At 41.5% G+C, this 21,666-nt stretch overlaps 1 non-coding gene across 1 annotated transcript; it reads left to right on the top strand.

The window, feature by feature from the left end:
• Window positions 1-2,654: 2,654 nt before the first annotated feature.
• Window positions 2,655-2,729, top strand: Trnal-caa. Its single transcript has one exon. It is a non-coding gene; the product is annotated as a tRNA-Leu (tRNA).
• Window positions 2,730-21,666: the final 18,937 nt, after the last annotated feature.

Below are 21,666 nucleotides of genomic sequence, written 5' to 3'. Positions count from 1 at the left end.
GAGTACCTGACGGCTCAACACAAAAGTTTTGTCTCAAGTACAGATAGTGTTGAGGATCAGTGGACAAAGTTCAAAACCATCGTACATTATGCGTTAGATGAGTATGTGCCAAACAAGATGGTAAGAGATGGAAAAGAGCCACCGTGGTACAACAAACGAGTTAGAAAACTGCTGCGGAAGCAGAGGGAACTTCACAGCAAACATAAACATAGCCAAAGCTTTGCAGACAAACAAAAATTACGCGAAGCGAAATGTAGTGTGAGGAAGGCTATGCGAGAGGCGTTCAATGAATTCGAAAGTAAAGTTCTATGTACTGACTTGGCAGAAAATCCTAAGAAATTTTGGTCTTACGTCAAAGCGGTAGGTGGATCAAAACAAAATGTCCAGCCACTCTGTTGCCAAAATGGTACTGAAACAGAGGATCACAGACTAAAGGCCGAAATACTAAATGTCTTTTTCCAAAGCTGTTTCACAGAAGAAGACTGCACTGTAGTTCCTTCTCTAGATTGTCGCACAGATGACAAAATGGTAGATATCGAAACAGACGACAGAGGGATAGAGAAACAATTAAAATCGCTCAAAAGATGAAAGGCCGCTGGACCTGATGGGATACCAGATCGATTTTACACAAAGTACGCGAAGGAACTTGCCCACCTTATTGCAGCTGTGTACCGTAGGTCTCTAGAAGAGCGTAGCGTTCCAAAGGATTGGAAAAGGGCACAATTCATCCCCGTTTTCAAGAAGGGACGTCGAACAGATGTGCAGAACTATAGACATATATCTCTAACGTCGATTAGTTGTAGAATTTTGGAACACGTATTATGTTCGAGTATAATGACTTTTCTGGTGACTAGAAATCTACTCTGTAGGAATCAGAATGGGTTTCGAAAAAGACGGTCGTGTGAAACCCAGCTCGCGCTATTCGTCCACGAGACTCAGAGGGCCATAGACACGGGTTCACAGGTAGATGCCGTGTTTCTTGACTTCCGCAAGGCGTTCGATACAGTTCCCCACAGTCGTTTAATGAACAGAGTAAGAGCATATGGACTATCAGACCAATTGTGTGATTGGATTGAAGAGTTCCTAGATAACAGAACGCAGCATGTCATTCTCAATGGAGAGAAATCTTCCGAAGTAAGCGTGATTTTAGGTGTGCCGTAGGGGAGTGTCATAGGACCGTTGCTATTCACAATATACATAAATGACCTTGTGGATGACATCGGAAGTTCACTGAGGCTTTTTGCGGTTGATGCTGTGGTGTATCGAGAGGTTGTAACAAAGGAAAATTGTACTGAAATGCAGGAGGATCTCCAGCGAATTGACGCATGGTGCAGGGAATGGCAATTGAATCTCAATGTAGACAAGTGTAATGTGCTGCGAATACATAGAAAGAAAGATCCCTTATCATTTAGCTACAACATAGCAGGTCAGCAACTGGAAGCAGATAATTACATACATTATCTGGGAGTACGCATTAGGAGTGATTTAAAATGGAATGATCATATAAAGTTGATCGTTGGTAAAGCAGATGCCAGAATGAGATTCATTGGAAGAATCCTAAGGAAATGCAAACCGAAAACAAAGGAAGTAGGTTACAGTACACTTGTTCGCCCACTGTTTGAATACTGCTCAGCAGTGTGGGATCCGTACCAGATAGGGTTGATAGAAGAGATAGAGAAGATCCAACGGAGAGCAGCGCGCTTCGTTACAGGATCATTTAGTAATAGCGAAAGCGTTACGGAGATGATAGATAAACTCCAGTGGAAGACTCTCCAGGAGAGACGCTCAGTAGCTCGGTACGGGCTTTTGTTAAAGTTTCGAGAGCATACCTTCACCGAAGAGTCAAGCAGTATATTGCTCCCTACTACGTATATCTCGCGAAGAGACCATGAGGATAAAATCAGAGAGATTAGAGCCCACACAGAATCATACCGACAATCCTTCTTTCCACGAACAATACGAGACTGGAACAGAAGGCAGAACCGATAGAGGTACTCAAGGTACCCTCCGCCACACAGCGTCAGGTGACTTGCGGAGTATGAATGTAGATGTAGATGTAGAAAAGAATACTTAATATGCGGATATGCTTACTACCTCTCTCTGTTGTGTACGATTTCGTGGACAACGGCGAGGAGAGGTGAGCTACAGAGTGGTGCAGCAGCTGTTGCCGTAGGAAAGTTGCGCAGGAGAAGAAATGATTAGCGAACAAGTTACCGTAGTAAACAGAAGATTTACTTAACTTGAGAAATTTCCTGTCAGATTAAAACTGTGTGCCGAACCGAGACTCGAACTCGGAATCTTTGCATTTCTCGGGCAAGTGCTCGACCAACTGAGCTACCCAAGCACGACTCACGCCCCGTCTTCACAGGTGTACTTCCGCCAGTACCTCGTCTCCTACCCTCCAAACTTTACAGAAGCTCTCCTGCGAACCTTGCAGAACTAGCACTCCTGAAAGAAAGGATATTGCGGAGACATGGCTTAGCCACAGCCTAGGGGATGTTTCCAGAATGATATTTTCACTCTGCAGTGGAGTGTGTGCTGATATGAAACTTCCTGGAAGATTAAAACTGTGTGCCGGATCGAGACTCGAACTCGGGACCTTTGCCTTTCGAGGTACTGGCGGAAGTAAACCTGTGAGGACGGGGCGTGAGTCGTGCTTGGGTAGCTCAGTTGGTAGAGCACTTGCCCGCAAAAGGCAAAGGTCCCGAGTTCGAGTCTCGGTCAGGCACACAGTTTTAATCTGCCAGGAAGTTTCATATCAGCGCACACTCCGCTGCAGGGTGAAAATCTCATTCTGGTACTTAACTTGTATTTCTCCAAGTGAAAGAAGACCACTACAAATAATGTAGCAAGAATTCAGCTCATAGAGCAGCTGCTAGAATTAGGCTCTCTGTACTGACCCCTCGGAGCGATGAGGCTCCAAGTGCAAGTGGGGTGAGTGGCTGCCACTGACCGTCCTACATCGCGGCGGCAAAGGAGCTGCTGGAGTGGTAGAACACCGGGCACGCACCATTGTGTCCTCCAGATCCCTCGCGACCGCTATCAGTGGCAAACGGAAACTCGCTGTTCAACTACCACTCGCCAAACTACAAGAAAATTAAGACCAGGTTCTCATTTAGATTCGTCGAAAATCGATTTTTTATTGCATTTTTAAAAGGTATATGTGTCTCGAATGTTGGGACGAAACTTTTTTTTTTTAAATCCGTGCTTTACAAAAGTTGCTACAGCCCACTGTTCGAAGCAGTGTCACGGCCGCTGTGGGATGCTCTCAGCCAGAGACGCCCGGCCCAGAACACACGTTCAAAAAATGGTTCATATAGCAGTAGGCATCCAAACGTATTCACCGGAAAAGGCGACGAACAACTTGTGCACGCTGCCGAACGCAGCGTATCCAGCTGAGCAGACTGGCTTTACTCGTCAAGAAGAACGAGGGAATTGTTCTTCAGGAACAATTCGGGTTAGAGGTAGGGATGATATACCGTCCTGGAATTGCAGAGTGTTGTGTACATAGTTCCGCGTAGTCAGCGCGTACACAACTTTCCCAATAGAGCGCGCCCCGCTAAGCACAACAGCGCAGGCGCAACGTTCGTCCGTCTCCGCACTACGAGATGGCGCTGTCTTAGAGACGGACCAAATTCTGCTTCCGCCGATCCGCGTGTTAATATGTAACGCAGCCAATGAGATTTCTGTTAACGTAGAACCTTTTCTCCTCGCGGATCACACTCGCGCAGTGATACCTGAACGTGCGAGGCATTATAACTAGTGTACAGACCTCCGATAAGTCAGTCTGCATTTGTGTGAACCAGTCTGTACCAGTCTGCATTAGTCTGCATTAGTCTGTAGCCAAGTTTCAGTCTGCGCCTAATAAGATTATCATATTCCTGTACATAGCCATGAAGATACATGTATGGACACTTTGTCAAGTATCAGAGATATGTGAGAATAAGATTAACGTACGAAGACCAAAGGAACTTCACATTGTCAATTGTAAATAGCATCCAGAATCAAGTTAAGTAAGGTTTATGATTTTTATTATTTTAATAAATTTGTGTGAAAATTAATCAAGTTCTGTTTAAAGTTGGTCACCATCAATCTGCTACTCTAAGCGTGCAAGTGGTATTTCTATCGTCTGACCTAACGGCAGAAGATAAACACACCACGATAAGACCACGAGACATATTGCTGACACTCGCCTACTTCGTTAGAGCGACAAGTCAAATACTCGTAATCTGATGGTGTGTGTACCGAAGGTCTTACAGTATGCGCACCACACAGAGTATACGTAAGTAATGGAAAACCTTTTTTTTTTCAAACTTTGGTCAAAATTGGTCAGAATATAACTTATGTTTCCCATATTGGATTAGCCATAACGATTTTTCGAATTTGCGTGCGACATAAAAAGAATACGGTTAAACCTATTAACTTCTACCTTTGATCCCCGAAAAGTAAACACTTTTCTTGGGAGCTTATACCTGTAATATATGAAATTTTCTAATAACTATTTCTTGTAAAGCCATAAAGGGTGATACAAACACCGAGAAGTCGAACTAAAATTTCGACTTTACACCATATCGATAAATGTAAGGGTATCCCATTGGTGTTAAGTGTAAGTTCCCATAAATTTAATGTAGTATCGACTGTTGTTATCCACTTTTGATTTCAGGTAACTTCTGAGGAACTACATTGCACGCAGTCTGCATACTTCAGACTCGCAGGCCCTTGATCAAACCACCATTATTTCGGGCGCCTACTCTTTTCTATTGAACATCTAAAATAAAGTTAGTGGTCAATCATAATCCCAAACAGGTCCTTTGTATGTCTATTCATCGTCTAAAAAAGTTTCCAAACTTTGTCAGTTTTTTGCTCATTGTAATGAGAACCTGGTCTTCAGGAAAAATTGGAATAGAATGAATTGTTTTTATGGAAATTATATAAGAACTTTAGTGAAGCCCATATAAAAACTAAAATTTGAGATAAACATACCACTTGCGGGGATTCCTAAGTGACTTCGCACAATTTATTAGTATTCCCAGCGTAGAGTAAATATTGCCTCCAATAGACTTACTGAATGACGAAATTGAGAAGACCACTACGAGACTTAATTATCTCGGACCAATGCACATCGTGCTCTACGAGAAATGAACAGACTAGCATATGAAGCCTGCTTCTCCCGAATAAATCTTACCAGTACAGGTTTTTATGATTTGAAGGGAAAATATTTTTTTTTCACTAGGTCTTGGCAGATTTTCTCCCCATTCTTGTCAAATTCAGTTCTTGCTCCATTTTGAAATTACTTTCGCGTCAGTGGGACGGAAATCTGAATTCTGACATTTTTTTCGGTATTCTCGACAAAGAGACACGTTAAGCGTTAACGTTTCTTTCTTCTTCAGGCATTCGTCGTTCGAGACATGACAGTAATGTTCGTGATGACAAGATCTACTACTGTAGTGTTACATTTTCGTAGATAATTTGCACGTCATTCCATATGATGTAAATAGGTACGGATTACAAACAGTTCAACATAATTCATTTTTATAGACTATGAAAAATGTTGTAATTTAGTAAAAACTTCATGTTCTTCTTGGAAATAAATATCCGCCCATGGTGGTGGTATGTTCCTATGGGACCAAACTGCTGAGATCATCGGTCCCTAGACCTACACACACTTAATATAACTTAAACTAACGTACGCTAGGAACAACACACACACACACACACCCACGCCCGAGGGAGGACGCTAACCTCCGACGGGGGCAGCCGCGCGAACAAATCGCCTATGTATTAGGAAGAGTTGTCAGTTACAAATAATTTAACATTGTTTTTTTACGGATACTATTGCATACGTCAAGTATTCTGCATGCGAGGTGTGATCAAAAAGTGACGGGAATATTTGTTATTCTTAAAGAACCTTTATTTATTCATGAACATCAACTTTGTTCTTTTCAAAATAAACCCTCTCAGATACAATAAACTTGTACCAGCACTTTTTCAAGCTTTGGAAGCACTTCTGGAGCTCACTGTTCGTTATGGTGTTCAGCTTCTTCGCCGATTCTGTGTTTATCTCATCAATGATGGGAAAACGACGCCCATTCATGGTTATTTTCAGTCTCGGGAATAGAAAAAAGTCGCAGGGGACCATTTCCGGCGAATACGGTGGCTGAGGGAACGCAACGGTTTTGTTTTTTGCCAGAAAATTACGAACAATCATTGAGGGGCGTGCGGGAGGATTATCGTGATGCGGTTTCCACGAGTGGTTTTGTCACAATTCTGGTCGTTTTCTTCGGATTGTTTTATGTAAATGGCGCATAACTTCCAGGTAGTATTCCTTAATGACCGTACGACCGTAAGGTACGTATTCGAGATGGACTGTCCTAGTATGATCAAAGAAAACTGCGAGAAGAACCTTCACAAGTGATCGAACTTGTCAATTTCTTTTCTGCCTTACCTCTCAGGCGGGTTCAATTGGGACGATTAGGCCTTGATTTCGACGTCATACCCGTGCACCCAAATTTCGTCTCCTTTTATGACCTTATTTAGAAGTTCGGGAACGTTTTTGACTTCATACAGCAATTCCTGAGCTATGTCTACGCGATCGTTTTTGATAGGAATTCAACAGCTCCGGAAAAACTTCGCTGATACACGTTACTTGCCCAAAATATACAATAAAATTGCTTGACATGACCCAAAATGATATGGAGACATCATCAGTAACTTCTCTGATGGTGATTCGGGATTTTCCAGAACCATTTTCTTTATTTCTTGAGCACTATCAGTCAGCAAATGATCTACATTTGTATCTACATGGATAATCTGTAAATCACATTTATGTGCCTGGCAGAGGACTCATAGAATCACCTTCACAAGAGCTCAGATTTCTCTTATTTTATTATGGTGATCGTTTCTCTCTATGTAGGTCGGCGTCAACAAAACATTTTGCATTCGAAGGAGAAAGTTGGTGATTGAAATTCTGTGAGAAGATTCCGCCGCAAAGAGACACGCCTTTCTTTTAATGATGTCCACCGCAAATACTGTATCATTTCAGTGACACTCTTCCCTCCCCCCCCCCCCTCCTCTTTCGCGACAGTACAGAACGTGCTGCCCTTCTTTGAACTTTTTCGATGTACTCCTCCAGTCCCATCTGGTAAGGATCTCATACCGCGCAGCAGTGTTCTAAAATAAGACGGACAAGCGTATTGTAGGCAGTCTCTTTAGTAGATCTGTTACTTTTTCTAAGTGTCCTGCCAATAAAGCGAAGTCTTTGGTTAGCTTTCCCCACAACATTTTCTCTGTGTTCCTTCCAGTTTAAGTTGTTCGTAATTATGGTTCTTAGGTATTTAGCTGAGATTACGGTCTTTAGATTTGACTGATTTATGGTGTAACTGAAGGTTAAAGTATTTCTTTTAGCACTGAGGTGGGTCACTACACACTTTTCGTTATTCGGGGTCAACTACCGATTTTCGCACCATACAGATATCTTTTCTAAATCGTTTTGCAATTAGTTTTGATCTTCTGATGACTTTACTAGTCGATAAACGACAGTATCATTTGCAAAAGACCTAAGACAGCTGCTCAGATTGTCTCCCAAGTCGCTTATATAGATAAGGAACAGCAAAGGGCAAACATAGCACTACCTTGGGAATGCCAGAAATCACATCTGTTTTACTCGATGACTTTCCGTCAATACTGTGACAGGAAATCACGAATCCAGTCACATACTTAAGACGATAGTCCATAAGCACGCAATTTTACTACAAGCCCCTTGTGTGGTACAGTGTCAGAAGCCTTCCGGAAATCCAGAAATACCGAATCAATTTGAAATCCCTTGTCAATAGCAATCAATACTTCGTGCGAGTAGAGAGCTGGTTACGTTTCACAAGAACCATGTTTCCTAAATCCGTGTTAACTGTGTGTCAATAGACCGTTTTCTGCGAGGTAATTCATAACGTTCGAACACAATATAAGCTCCAAAATCCTACTGCAAATCGACATTAATGATATGGGCGTATAATTTACTGGATTACTCCTACTACCTTTCTTAAATATTGCTGTGGCCTGTGCAACTTTCCAGTTTCTGGGTACGGATCTTTCGTCGAGCGAACGGTTGTATATTATTGCTAAGTATGGAGCTACTGTATCAGCATACTCTGGAAGGAACCTAACTGGAATACAATCTGGACCGGAAGACTTTCTTTTTTTGAGTGATTTACATTGCTTCATCACTCCGAGGATATCTACTTCTACATTACTCATGTTGGCAGCTGTTCTTGATTCTAATTCTGGAATATTTACTTAGTCTCCTTTTGTGAAGGCATTTCGGAAGACTGTGTTAGTAAATCTGCCTTGGCAGCACTGTATTCGATAATATCTCCATCGCTATCGCACAGAGAAGGCATTGATTGTGTCTTGCCGCTAGCATGCTTCACGTAAAACCAGAATCTTTTTGGATTTTCTGCCAGGTTTCAAGACAAAGTTTCTTTGTGGAAAGTATTATAAGCATCTCGCATTGAAATCCGCGCTAAATTTCGAGCTTGTGTGAAAGATAGCCAATCTTGGAGATTTTACGACCGTTTAAATTTGGTATGTTGCATGGGGGCTTAATTATGTAAATGAAAATAATTTTTTATTTTTCGTAGCTGTAAGTCCGATTACGAAGTCTCGTAAACGGTTGGCCCTGACTAGTTTTAGTACGCAATCTGACTACATAGAATAACAACAAAGAATGAAAGAAAATTTCCGTTAACACAATTAATTAATGAAGTCCCCAGCAACTATAAAACCTACGAAACCAAAACAAAAGTGTAATTGTTCTGTGTGTGGAAGTGTGATTGAACGTATACATCTGGCACTGTTCTTCTTCAATAAGACAAGAAATTTTAAATACCATTTATACTGAAGTAATTTAAAAAAATAGAAATACTATAATTGCGTAAGGAAACCAGAATTACACTCTAATGCAAGAACACAGGCCAGATGCTTTGTTGACTAAACCTGTAATGACGCATTATTTAAGACATTGAAATAATAAAAAGAAAAGGGAATTTTTTTTACCTTCATATATATTGACGAAAAGCACTCTGATCGTTACAATATCTCCATTCGAACAACATCTGCTGTCTAGCCCATCAAAACTGCATAAAACATGGAACAAGCACTCCCTACTACAACATCTCAACACCGACTGACTCCTACCACAACTCAACAAGCACTCTCCACCACGACTTCTCGACAAGAACTGCCAGTGGAGGCGGCTGAATAATACTCTTTGGCGCAATCTCTGGCGCTGTGGCTCAGTGTAGCCACCTTTCATATGCCCTTCCTCCACGGGCCAGAATTTGATGGTATTTTTGCCAGCATTGGTGGTGAAAATACCAACAAATTCGTTCACAAAAATACAGACAAAAATAAAAGATAATATTAATACGTAAATATCACATAATTAGATAAAATTTTGGCTTTGCACTGACCTTTCAATAACCTAATATATAAAATACAGTAAACAATACAAATTCTTTCATACATGTGACTTTACATAATAGTTTACACAATACACAAAAAAATCAGTTTACACAAATGTTCACATAAAATGCTTTCAATGATTAAAAAAAACAAGTAGTTGATAGTTCCAGCAGTAGCACCCAGCACTGTTAAACAGGTGCAGACAGCAATAAATGACATCATTTCAGTAGAAGAAATTCCATCAGTGGCACCCAGCAATGTTGAACAGGTGCAGACACCAACAAGTGACATCATTCAGCAGAAACAGTTCCATTAGTGGCACCCAGCAATGTTGAGTAGGTGCAGACACTACAAGTGACGTCATTCAGCAGAAACAGTTCCATTAGTGGCACCCAGCAATGTTGAGCAGGTGCAGACACCAACAAGTGACATCATTTCAGTAGAAGCAGTTCCATTAGTGACACCCAGTAATGTTGAGCAGGTGCAGACACCAACAAGTGACATCATTTCAGTAGAAGCAGTCCATCAGTTGCACCCAGTAATGTTGAACCGGTGCAGACACCAACAAGTGACATTATGTCAGTAGAAGCAGTTCTATCAGTGGCACCCAGCAATGTTGAGCAGGTGCAGACACCAACAAGTGACATTCTTTCAGTAGAACCAGTTCCAACAGTGGCACCCAGCAATGTTGAACAGGTGCAGACACCAACAAGTGACATCATTTCAGTAGAAGCAGTGCCATCAGTGGAACCCAGCAATGTTGAACAGGTGCAGACACCAACAAGTGACATCATTTCAGTAGAAGCAGTCCATCAGTGGCACCCAGTAATGCTGAGCAGGTGCAGACACCAACAAGTGACATCATTTAAGTAGAAGCAGTCCATCAGTGGCACACAGCATTGTTGAACAGGTGCAGACACCAACAAGTGACATTATCTCAGTAGAAGCAGTTCCATTAGTGGCACCCAGTAATGTTGAACAAGTGCACGCACGTACAACAGTTTGAAGGCACACACAATTGCTTTTACAAAATTATTCTCAATGCTCTTACACTAAACATACAAATAATAATAAACACACAAATGATATCAGATAATTGTCATATTAACTATTACAATACACAAATAACAGTAAACCTATAATACTTATGGGTGTCAGTGCAAGCCACAACAAACAAGTAAAATACTATGTAGGAGATAGGTCGGTACCAATTATTTGGGATTAGGAAAGGAAAACACACTAAACGCACTCACTCATCTTTCATCCACATTAAGTACTACTGTGTAATTGAATAGTGTTAACTGTGTAAATGCAATTCTGTCCAAAATTTTATGATCAACTTGTGTATCAAGTAGTAGTGGTAACAGTGTGTAACAGTCAATAATAGTTAGTCAACGTCGTTGTCATCATGTCAAGACCAATGTTTGCGAAGCCAAATCAAAATGTACAGTTGCTGAACAACTGTCAGTGTACCAAGATATGCAAATACTTCCTCTCTCCAAAAAAAGTATATACTGCTTATTGATTTAACAAAGTGTATGAGTAGACAATCTTCTTTCAACTTGAGTGTTCTAGTCTGCTATCTTCATCCTCCTTGTTCCATATAGACCAACAAACAAAAACAAAAAAAAAAAACAAAAAAAAACTGCTCCTCACTTACTTCACCTCTTACCCACCAAAACTCCAATAATCATCACATAATCTTAATACTTCAATAATACCTCTTACGTCTAAACATATAAACCTTATCATCAATATCATTTACCTTACCTCTTGTCCACCAAAACTCCAATAATAATCAACTTCACATAATCTCAATACCTCAATAATACCTCTTCAATACGTCGATTCATATAAACCTTATTACCAATATCATTTCACTTCCATAACAACTCTTTCCTCTAGTCAGTCTCCTCGAACAAGTACAGACAAAATCCTAGTGCAAACTTCAATTTATCATCCCATGCAATCCGAAGACACAATGTCCACACACAACCTCTGTGTAGTCCACCTGAGCCAAATCTTCTACTCATTATGAATTATAAAATACATTTTGGCTACCTTGTCCATCATTAAATAAAAGAAATGCATACATCACCTCTAACAGCCTTCAATTTGAATAACTTTCAGTAAGTAGGTTGTATGAAAGATCACATAAGACTTTGAATGAATAAATCGTAATATTTCACAGTGTGTACACCACTTCAAGAATCATGGCAAAACAGAAGCAAAGATGTGGAGTATTTCTTGTGTCAAGTGTCACTTGCTATTTCAATTGCTCACGAAGAATGCAGTGTAATAACTGTCAATGGTCTAAACCTAGTGTTGGTATGTCATGTCGTTAGCTTCCTTCCTATTAGCATAAATTTATACAGCTTCCATAAAACCTCCAGCTCATGTGACTTCTATGAAGTTTCTTGTACTAATGTCGTTCGTCGAATTATAGCAGTTCATTTTCTTATCTTAAAATATAAGGCACTGAGCGTAAGCAAAACGTGCAATAGCGAGTAAATATACCAGTAGAGAACAGAACGTCAACAAGTGGATGCAGCACAATCCCTACAGCGAGGCTCTGCCAAGCGAACAATCTATAATTAATACCATAGTGTGACCTAAACTCCATGTTCGTACACAGTATATCAGCATTTCTATATACCAAATTAAAGAGTAGTTATGACAACAAACAGAAATGTATAAATATGCAATCCATACGCAAAGCAGCAAATATGTATCTTACATAATAAACCGGTCATTAGCATCATATCAGCATAAGCAAATAAAAGTTCATATGTAATCTTAATAAGTAAACGTGAAGGTGCAAGCAGATAAATCACAAAGTGTAACCTACATACATAACCACATCAGCACAATTAATCAGGTGACAATTATAATTTAAATAAATATGCACAGCAGGCACATAATAAAAAAATATGACATCAGTGAAAAAGCAGTGCAGCCAAGCGATGCATAATATACACAAGTAACAACCCTGTTCATTAGTCAATCATTGTCAAAATCAGTTAATGTACGCAAGCACGTCGTTTCACAAGTAAATTCACAGAACATGAAATTTAGCACAAAGTATGAATCACGTAATCGTGAGCAGCAAATTACGTCTAAAGTACGTACCTAAGTGGAAATACGTTACCTGAAAAATAAACTCAATTAACAGTTACCTTTTTGGTTTATTACATTTTTTTCTTCGAAATTACATTATTCCTGAATGACCTCTGCCCATACTAACTCACAGGAATTATCTACGACAAGTTCGCGATAAAGTGAACTATTTCTAACAGCAACAAATACGCCACCGCCAATTGTGTTTAGTGTATCCTTTCGGGAACCGCTAGGTTCTCCGCAAAAATTTCGGCTGAACTTATCTCCAGCCTTTGTCAGCTGTCAGTGTCTATAACGATTTGATGACCAATGCTTTCTATTTGTGCTTGGAGCTCCGATGCTTTCCTAACACAGCTACGACAATGTACATCTGTCATACCGATGGTTTCTGTATCTACGTTCTTCCTGTGTTCGGCCTGCTCTCTTTGTGACTGAAGCCCTTTTTGTGTTTTCCCGAGACCCTCTAACCTAAAAAACCGCACAGTCCACGCCACACAGCCCCTGCTACCCCTGTAGACATCTCCTGTGTATAATGGACTCCTCACCTATTCAATGGAACCTGAAACCCAACCACCCTCTGGCGCAAGTCGAGGAATCTGCAGCCTACATGGTCGCAGACCCGTTTGAGTCTCTGATTCAGATCGTCCACTCGGTTCTGTACCGTAGGTTCGCAATCGGTCCTGTAGACTGTGCTCCAGATGGTGAGCTCTGCTTTCACCTCAAGAGCAAGACTGGCGACCTTTACCACTTCTGTTAGGCGCTCGATATCAGAGAGAATCTCTTCCAATCCAAAGTGATGCACATCATTGGTACCGACGTGAGTCACCACCTGCAGTTGGCTGCACCCTGTGCTCTTGACGGCATCCGGAATGACCCGTTCCACGTCTGGAATGACTCCACCATTATGCACACAGAGTGTACATTGGCTTTTTTCCCCTCCTGGGTAGCCATGTCCCTAAGGGGTTCCATAACACTCCTAACATTGGAGCTTCTAACTATCAGTAGTCCCACTCTCTGTGATTGCCGGGATCTTGTAGGCTGGGAGGTTTCCTCTGAAACAGGACAGGTGACTGCATCTGACATAGCAACAGTGTCAGACTAACTGGGGAGGTCGCCATGCCCCGAGGCGACCGCCCACTTGACCACAGTTGAGGAGTCAACCTCAGTGCAAGCAGTAACTGGGCTGGCCAATGATTGATTCGGACGTGTTGGACGTCAGTTGGATCCCCACGGTCGGCCCACAACAGTGATGCCCGTCCACTGCAGCTTCAAGCTGTGTAACCGAAGCCATCACAGCCTGGAGCTGAGAGCAAAGTTTCACCAAGTCGGCTCGCATCTACGCACAACAATCACTGTATCTGTCCATATAAAGACCGTGGAAAACAACACCAAATAAACAGACTATCGGGACGTGCAGCGGAACTTTACTGTAGACGCTGACAAAAAGGCAGGACCTGTGTCTAATAAATTAGATTAATATGCAGAGATTCCAAAACCAAACTACCAAAGAACTCAGGTGAGACTAAATAATTTGCCCATATACTATGGCGTCTAGGTCAGTCGTCGTCTTCAATGTGTTCTTGACCCTATCTGAAACGTTTATGCCAGCCGGAGTGGCCGAGCGGTTCTAGGCGCTACTGTCTGGAACCGCGCGATCGCTACGGTCGCAGGTTCGAATCCTGCCTCTGGCATGGATGTGTGTGATGTCCTTAGGTTGGTTAGGTTTAACTAGTTCTAGGTTCTAGGGGACTGATGACCTCAGAAGTTAAGTCCCATAGTGCTCAGAGCCATTTGAACCATTTTTTGAAGCGTTTATACCACTCCTAGACTCGTGTCTGATTCATAGTAGATTCGCCAAGAGCGACAGTCAACATATCGAATAGGACGCTGTACTTAATTCCATTTTTCAAGCAAAACGTAATGCTATTGTTTGATCCATCTTTTTCGAAAGTAAAAATTCCACGAGCACTCGGAAACACGCATAATCTTTTCGACTGTCGGAAAAAAAACTAAGTATTCAGATTGCTGAAAATGCAAACGTACTGCAGGAACGTGTGTACCAACAAAAAAATTGAAAATCGGATGCATAGAGCCGCGAAATTAAAAAATTCCCGTTTCTTTTTGATCACACCTCGTATCTGTGTAAACAAGTGGCGATTTTAGTTTCTGGATGATTTACCTTTTGTGAGCCTGTAAGTAATGTAGGTGAACTGTTAGAAAGGTTGTTTTTTTCTTTCTAAGGTAGTAAAAGTTCACAACATTATTCATTTTCAACTGCGATTACTTACAATTATCATGTGAGAATAAATGTATTGCGAAGGCTTAATCAAAGTACTCAAATCGTTAAAGAGTTGCGTACAATGTGTTTGCGAATCAGCACCGCATGTTCGTCTTACAACATGCTTTTTTGAAGTGAAAATTCTCTTACTAAAGGTGAGTAACCCCATAATGATATCTATAAAGAACTGATAAATCTTTGCTTACTTGGTGGTGGTGGTGGTGTTTCCCATTCACCTGATCATCATTGTGTCTACAACTTATAGATAAGCTATTGTATTTCATTACTAGTCTTAGAGGTTCTCAGAAAGTTGAAGTTTGTCTCATTTACTCCATTGGTCGTCATCAATACTGGAGTTCCTTCCACGAAGGGGACACCGTTCCTGGAACTATGTTTATCTAGGCGCTCAGTCCGGAACCGTGCGACTGCTACGGTCGCAGGTTCGAATCCTGCCTCGGGCATGGATGTGTGTGATGTCCTTAGGTTAGTTAGGTTTAAGTAGTTCTAAGTTCTAGGGGACTGATGACCACAGATGTTAAGTCCCATAGTGCTCAGAACCATTTGAAGCATTTTGAACTATTTTTAATCAAATCCAATGAAGGTTCACATCACACAAAACTCAGTGAACAGTTCCATGTGATGAAACAAGGTGAAACTTCCTGCACCACACGCATAAACCCATCTCCCACCGTTGAGATGGGTTCACTGCAGGAATTCACTATTACTCTGTCAAGGAACTTCTGCCACTGACTTCCATTGAAGTGTTAGAAAGTTTAGATCTTGTATCGATATCGTGTTGGTGCGTGGGACGTGTATTTGTGCCCTGCACCATTTGTACAGGTAACTATAAAATGGAAGCAGAGGAGAAAATGAATCCTGGTACCTGAACAGAGGCTCCTCTTCTCGAACTGAACAGAAGGGGTGAGCGAAAAATTTTGAAAAGCGCCACATGCTCTCGTCTAAATTTAAACTAAGACAGTAGCGCCAAGTTCTGGGTCTCAGAAGGTTCATATCATTACCTCTTCTTCTTTTTTTTTTTTTTTACTGCTAACTACTGCTAAAGAATTTGTTTCATCGTCGGAAACTGACAGTAGTCACTGGGAGCAGGATCCAGACTGCATGGCGGATGAGTAAACACTTTCATCTTGAAAGCATCAACTACTTCTCGAGTGCAATCTGCCGTCTGCGGTCGAGCCTTGTCGTGCAAGAACAAATTTTTTGTGCTCAGCTTTTCTCTACGTTTATCCTGAAATGCTCGTCGTAAGTTTCCAAAGTCTGGTAACACCTCGCAGAGTTTACTGTTGTGGCGCGCTCAAGAAAATCGACAAAAAGCACACCTTTTCTGTCCCAAAAAAGTCCCAATAATATTTCATACAGACGTTTGCAAGCATTTTCATGGTTTTTGGAGGGAATTTGTGTTCCCGTCACTCAATAGACAGCAATTTGGTCACGCAGTTCACATGTCTGACACACAGTTGGGAATCGATCTAGTAATGAGCCACCATCTCTTTCGTAAGGATCCAGAAATGTCAGTGATGAATGATTTCTTGGTTTCTGTCAAGAATTTTGGTACAAAACTTACATAACATTTTGTGATAGCCTAGTTTCTGTGCAAGGATTTGATGCAACAAACTTCGTGAAATTCGTGGAAAACCAAACGAGAGCTCTGTCACTGTGCACCGGCGGTTTTCTTTTCTCATCGACTTTTGCAACCAGTTTATCAGTCACAATCCTTGGTCGTCCACCATGCTCTGTATCATGAACATCAGTTCTGCTAATATTAAACCTAATATACCAGTGGCGCACTGTACCTTCAGTGATTACGTGATTTTGGTACACTTCACATACCTAACGGTAAATTTCAACCGGTTTAGTTTCTTGTCAACAAAAATCTTATTACCGACTGCATTTCACAACTAGCTGGATTTTCAGTTGCGGCACACATTTAAAATTTTTATCGTGAAATGAATGGAAACGAGACGAATCTCACGTTGGCACGGCTGGATGTAGACTGAAAGGACAAATGACTGTGCTGCAGTCGGAAACGGAATCTGATTTCTGAATAGCCCTCGAATTAAAACCAAAGTATAGGAATGAGACACAGCTTCTACATCGTAAGCATGATAACCGCCTACTACCTATTTGAATCTGAGTATTTCCTGTGTTTATGCCCTACAAATATTTTCCTTCTTGAACAAAATTTTAGCCCATGAATGAACAACAACGAGATGGCCATAAATCATTTGTGAGTAAGAACTTACTCAACTGTGTTCGAATCAACGATGAACTTAAAGAAATTACAAATGAGTACTTGGAAACTGAGTATAAAAACGCAGTAAATTTATAAATGACTTCTGGATAAGAATGATTAATGAGAAAACAGAAAAAATTGTGTTATTATTCAGTAAACAAGTAACTGCTGTAACACTACTACGCATGTTCACCAAGGGACGACGTGGACTACAATACAATATATCACCAGAACTGAACAAAAGAACCGCATGTATTCTTAACATCTTGAAACACAATTAAATGAGAGAGAAAGTAAAATTGAAAGCGATCAGTACCCATGGATGGCTAGAGTAAAAGATGATACTCAATATGTCAGACAAAGACGCGTGCTCAACAAAGGCCTAACCTAACTCAAAATAAACACAGGTATAGAAATGCAAAATTATATTAATGTATTAACGGCAATGCATAGTAAACATGAAACGCTCTTTCTGAAGCTCCTGTAAGCTTCAGTGCAGTAAAACCGATCTCAAAAAATTTACTACATAAACATCGAAAGAGTATAAAATTGTAAACAAACACTATGATACGGTCAGTATCTCCACAGTTCAAGGCCGATTTTGAAGCTAGCAGAAAAAGGCTACCTACCCACGCAGTACTATTGAAAGTCCTCATCAAGACACCTGACTGGTCGGCAGGGCAATGTCTCCAAAGAAATCCTTGTAGATATTCTGTCTAACGAAGATGTGAATTTCATACCAAACAGCAATAGTGCATAGAGTGTTCTTGCCGCATGACAGTGATTTACAACGCTCGTAGTAATATTTAATATGTAAAACATTTTCTAACATATGACTTTCAAGCAAAGTCTGCATTTGAATCATCACACATCACTTACATCTGTCCCAAAACGAACCGATCCACAGTGAAATGTGGGTGCACTCAGAAAGTGGCAAATAAACACGGAAGAGCCAAAGAAACTGGTACACCTGCCTCATATCGTGTAGAGCCCCCGCGAGCACGTAGAAGTGTCGCGACACGACGTGGCATGGACTCGACTAATATCCGAAGTAGTGCTGGAGGGAACTGACAGAATGAATCCTGCAGAACTGTCCATAAATCCGTAAGAGTACGATGGGATCGAGGTCTCTTCTGAACAGCACGTTGCGAGGAATCCCAGATATCATCAATAATATTAATATCTGGAGAGTTTAGTGGCCAGTGGAAGTGTTTAAATTCAGAAGTGTGTTCGTGGAGCCACACTGTAGCTATTCTGGAAGTGTAGGGTGTCGCATTATCCTGCTGGAATTACTCAAGTCCGTCGGATTGCGCAATAGACATAGACTTGAATGGAGGTAAGTGATCAGGCAGGATGCTTATGTACGTGTCACCTGTCAGAGTCGTATCTAGAGGTATCAAAGATCACATATCACTCCAACTGCACACGCCCCACACCATTACAGAGCCTCCATCAACTTGAACAGTCCCCTGCTGAAATGCCGAGTCCATGGATTCATGAGGTTGTCTCCATACCTGTACACGTCCATCCGCTCGATAAAATTTGGAACGAGTCTAGTCCGACCAGGCAACATGTTTCCAGTCATCAACAGTCCAATGTCGGTGTTGACGGGCCCAGGAGGGGCGTAAAGCTTTGTGTCGTGCAGTCATCAAGAGTACACGAGTGGGCCTTCGGCTCCAAAAGCCAATATGATGATGTTTCGTTGAATGATTCGCACGCTGACACTTGTTGATGGCCTAGCATTGAAATCTGCAGCAATTTGAAGACTTGTTGCACTTCTGTTACGTTGAACGATTCTCTTCAGTCGACGTTGGTCCCGTTCTTGCAAGATCTTTTTCCGGAAGCAGCTGTGTCGGAGGTCTGATGTTTTACCGGATTCCTGATATTCACGGTACACTCGCGAAATGGTCGTAAGGGAAAATCCCCACTTCATCGCTACCTCGGAGATGCTGTTTCCCTCGCTCGTGCCCCGACTATAACACTACCTTCAAAGTCACTTAAATCTTGATAACCTGCCACTGTAGCAACAGTAATCGATCTAACAACTGCGCCAGACACTTGTCTTATATATGCATTGGCGGCCGCAGCGCCCTAATGTGACTGTTTACATTTCTCTGTATTTGATTACGCATGACTATACCAGTTTCTTTGGCGCTTCAATGTACTTATGGAATGCACCTCTTTGACTGAGATAAGGAAATAACTGAACTTTGATATTTCCGCTAATCTGATAACAGTCTACGACAGTAAAAATAAATGTCAAACGGAGTATACGTTCCATGAGAACGAGAGTGACCCCTCTGTTTCTGCGTTAATGTAAGGCAGAGCGCTTCGAGACAGTTTCAGTCCAGATCAACCATCTGCCGGGAGTGTCCCAGAGACTCCTAAACAGACCACCACTGGGCTGCTACCACAGTACCAGTCATGATACATAACACTCTGCCCATTTGACCCGCTTCAATATCGCCAACACATCTGTTTTCCTGGAACGTAAAACAGCGACAGCTTCTTCTTGTATATTTGATAACTGATTAGCACTTCGCCGTTGAAGGGGCCGATGGCTTGATGGTTCAAATGGCTCTGAGCACTATGGGACTTAACATGAGGTCATCAGGCCTGTAGAACTTAGAACTACTTAAACCTAACTAACCTAAGGACATCACACACATACATGCCCGAGGCAGGTTTCGAACCTGCGACCGTAGCGGTCGCTCGGCGCCAGACTGAAGCGCCTAGAACCGTCGGCCACACTGGCCGGCGAAGGGGCCGATGACCAAACGGTTCGGTCACGCAGAACAACAGTCATAGTCATAATTTGCGTATTAACGTTCTGTTCTTCTCTGGTGTGTATTTCAGTAGTGCAGATCCCTCCAAAAAGTCAGCGCGCAGTCCTATTGTGTTCTCTTAGACGTAAATTCTAACCATAACTTTTCGATAGCGGTGTATGTTACTGACAGTGGGAGACCACTTAGTAGCATATGTATGTTTCGTGTTCCTCGATGTCTGTTCACTGTTCGAATGACGTCACTGTGGTGTGTGACAAGTCGGTGGCCTACTTTCCGTGCTGACAACCCTTTCTGGCGTAAAGTGAAAACGCTCGCCCGGCCTAAGCTTGAAATGACTCTTCGAGGCACGTTGGTTGAAGGACGTCTGTGCTCAGTTATTAATCCAAGATTTAATGAGATTATCTATTAGAATGGCTTGAATAAGTTCTCCCACAGTAGCTACACTGATTATGAAGATTGTGAGTGTTTAAGACATTAGATTCGTATGCTTTTCAAACTCTCATACAGCCATTCCGTTTCATATTTTCCGTCGTGATTCCTGATACATAGTCACGACCGATAATGTTTCGCACTTTATTCACAAGTGTATGTATTGACCATATGTGCTACACAGTTCACAATCATTTCAGCGTGCTCTGCTGAATTCCCGTGAGAATGCAGGTTTACATTTACTTACTAGATACGGGGTATTCCGAAGTCTTTGAATATAAAGTGTGGGAGTGAGAGATCATGTCATGCGTATCAACTTTTGTTAGAGACAAAATGTTCTCTGACGTTTCTCAGCAACACTATGTCTATTTTGTAACTGGTTCTGCCACTGAGAGATAGTAGAATGTAGGCACTCTGCGGTAGTCGTATGTAATGTGTGTTGCTTACTATCTAATTATCGTATCTATTTGAAAGGGATAGGGTGAGCCTGTAAAATATCTTCCTCCGCTTAGACACACTTAGCCTTAACATTTTTTGTAGAAAATCACTCTATCACTTTACAGACTTCCTTCAGTATTCGCTGGTATTTGGACGATCAGATTTCACTGAACTAGCCGGTTCTTGTTACTATATGTGTTGCATACTACTTACGCTACTAACCTGAGAGTGATTTTCAATCAGAAATCCGTAGCAAGAAATATTTCTAAATGGAGAAAGGTATTTTAAAAGGAAATCAGAACCTTTAACATTCCTGAACCTACTTTCGTTCATAAGGGGCAGATGACTGGATTACAGGCTACATATGAGACACACACACACTGCAGAGTACCTACCCTCTGCAACCCCTCAGGGGCATAACCAACACAAAAGTACACCTAGAATCGCTGGGAAGCGTCAGTGAACATTTTGTCTCTAACAGACGTTGTTCCACATGACGTGGTCTATCGCCCCTAGACGTTTGAGGCAAAGACACTGAATCACCCAATGTAAGTGGCAATTTCCTGTTGCCAAGAGAGTACTGCGAAAATGTTACCCAAAAAGAGAAACAGATATTGTGCGAGTTAAAATGGTGGAACAAAACTAAGCAGAAGTTTGTATTTTGACCCCTTGCTTTTTGTCGTGGTCACCTTGACAAATATTACCAAGACTCTTGAGTAGATACGTTCAGTTATTAGTCCAAGATTTAATGAGATCATCTATTAGAATGGCTTGAGTAAGTACTCCCACAGTAACTACACTGATTATGAAGATTGTGAGTGTTTAAGACATTAGATTCGTATGCTTTTCAAACTCTCATAGAGCCATTCGGTTTCATATTTTCCGTCGTGATTCCTGATACATAGTCACGA

This window comes from Schistocerca americana, chromosome 2, assembly GCF_021461395.2.
Source record: "Schistocerca americana isolate TAMUIC-IGC-003095 chromosome 2, iqSchAmer2.1, whole genome shotgun sequence".
Classification (NCBI taxonomy): Eukaryota; Metazoa; Arthropoda; class Insecta; order Orthoptera; family Acrididae; genus Schistocerca; species Schistocerca americana.
This window is presented reverse-complemented; position numbering and strand designations above follow the sequence as displayed.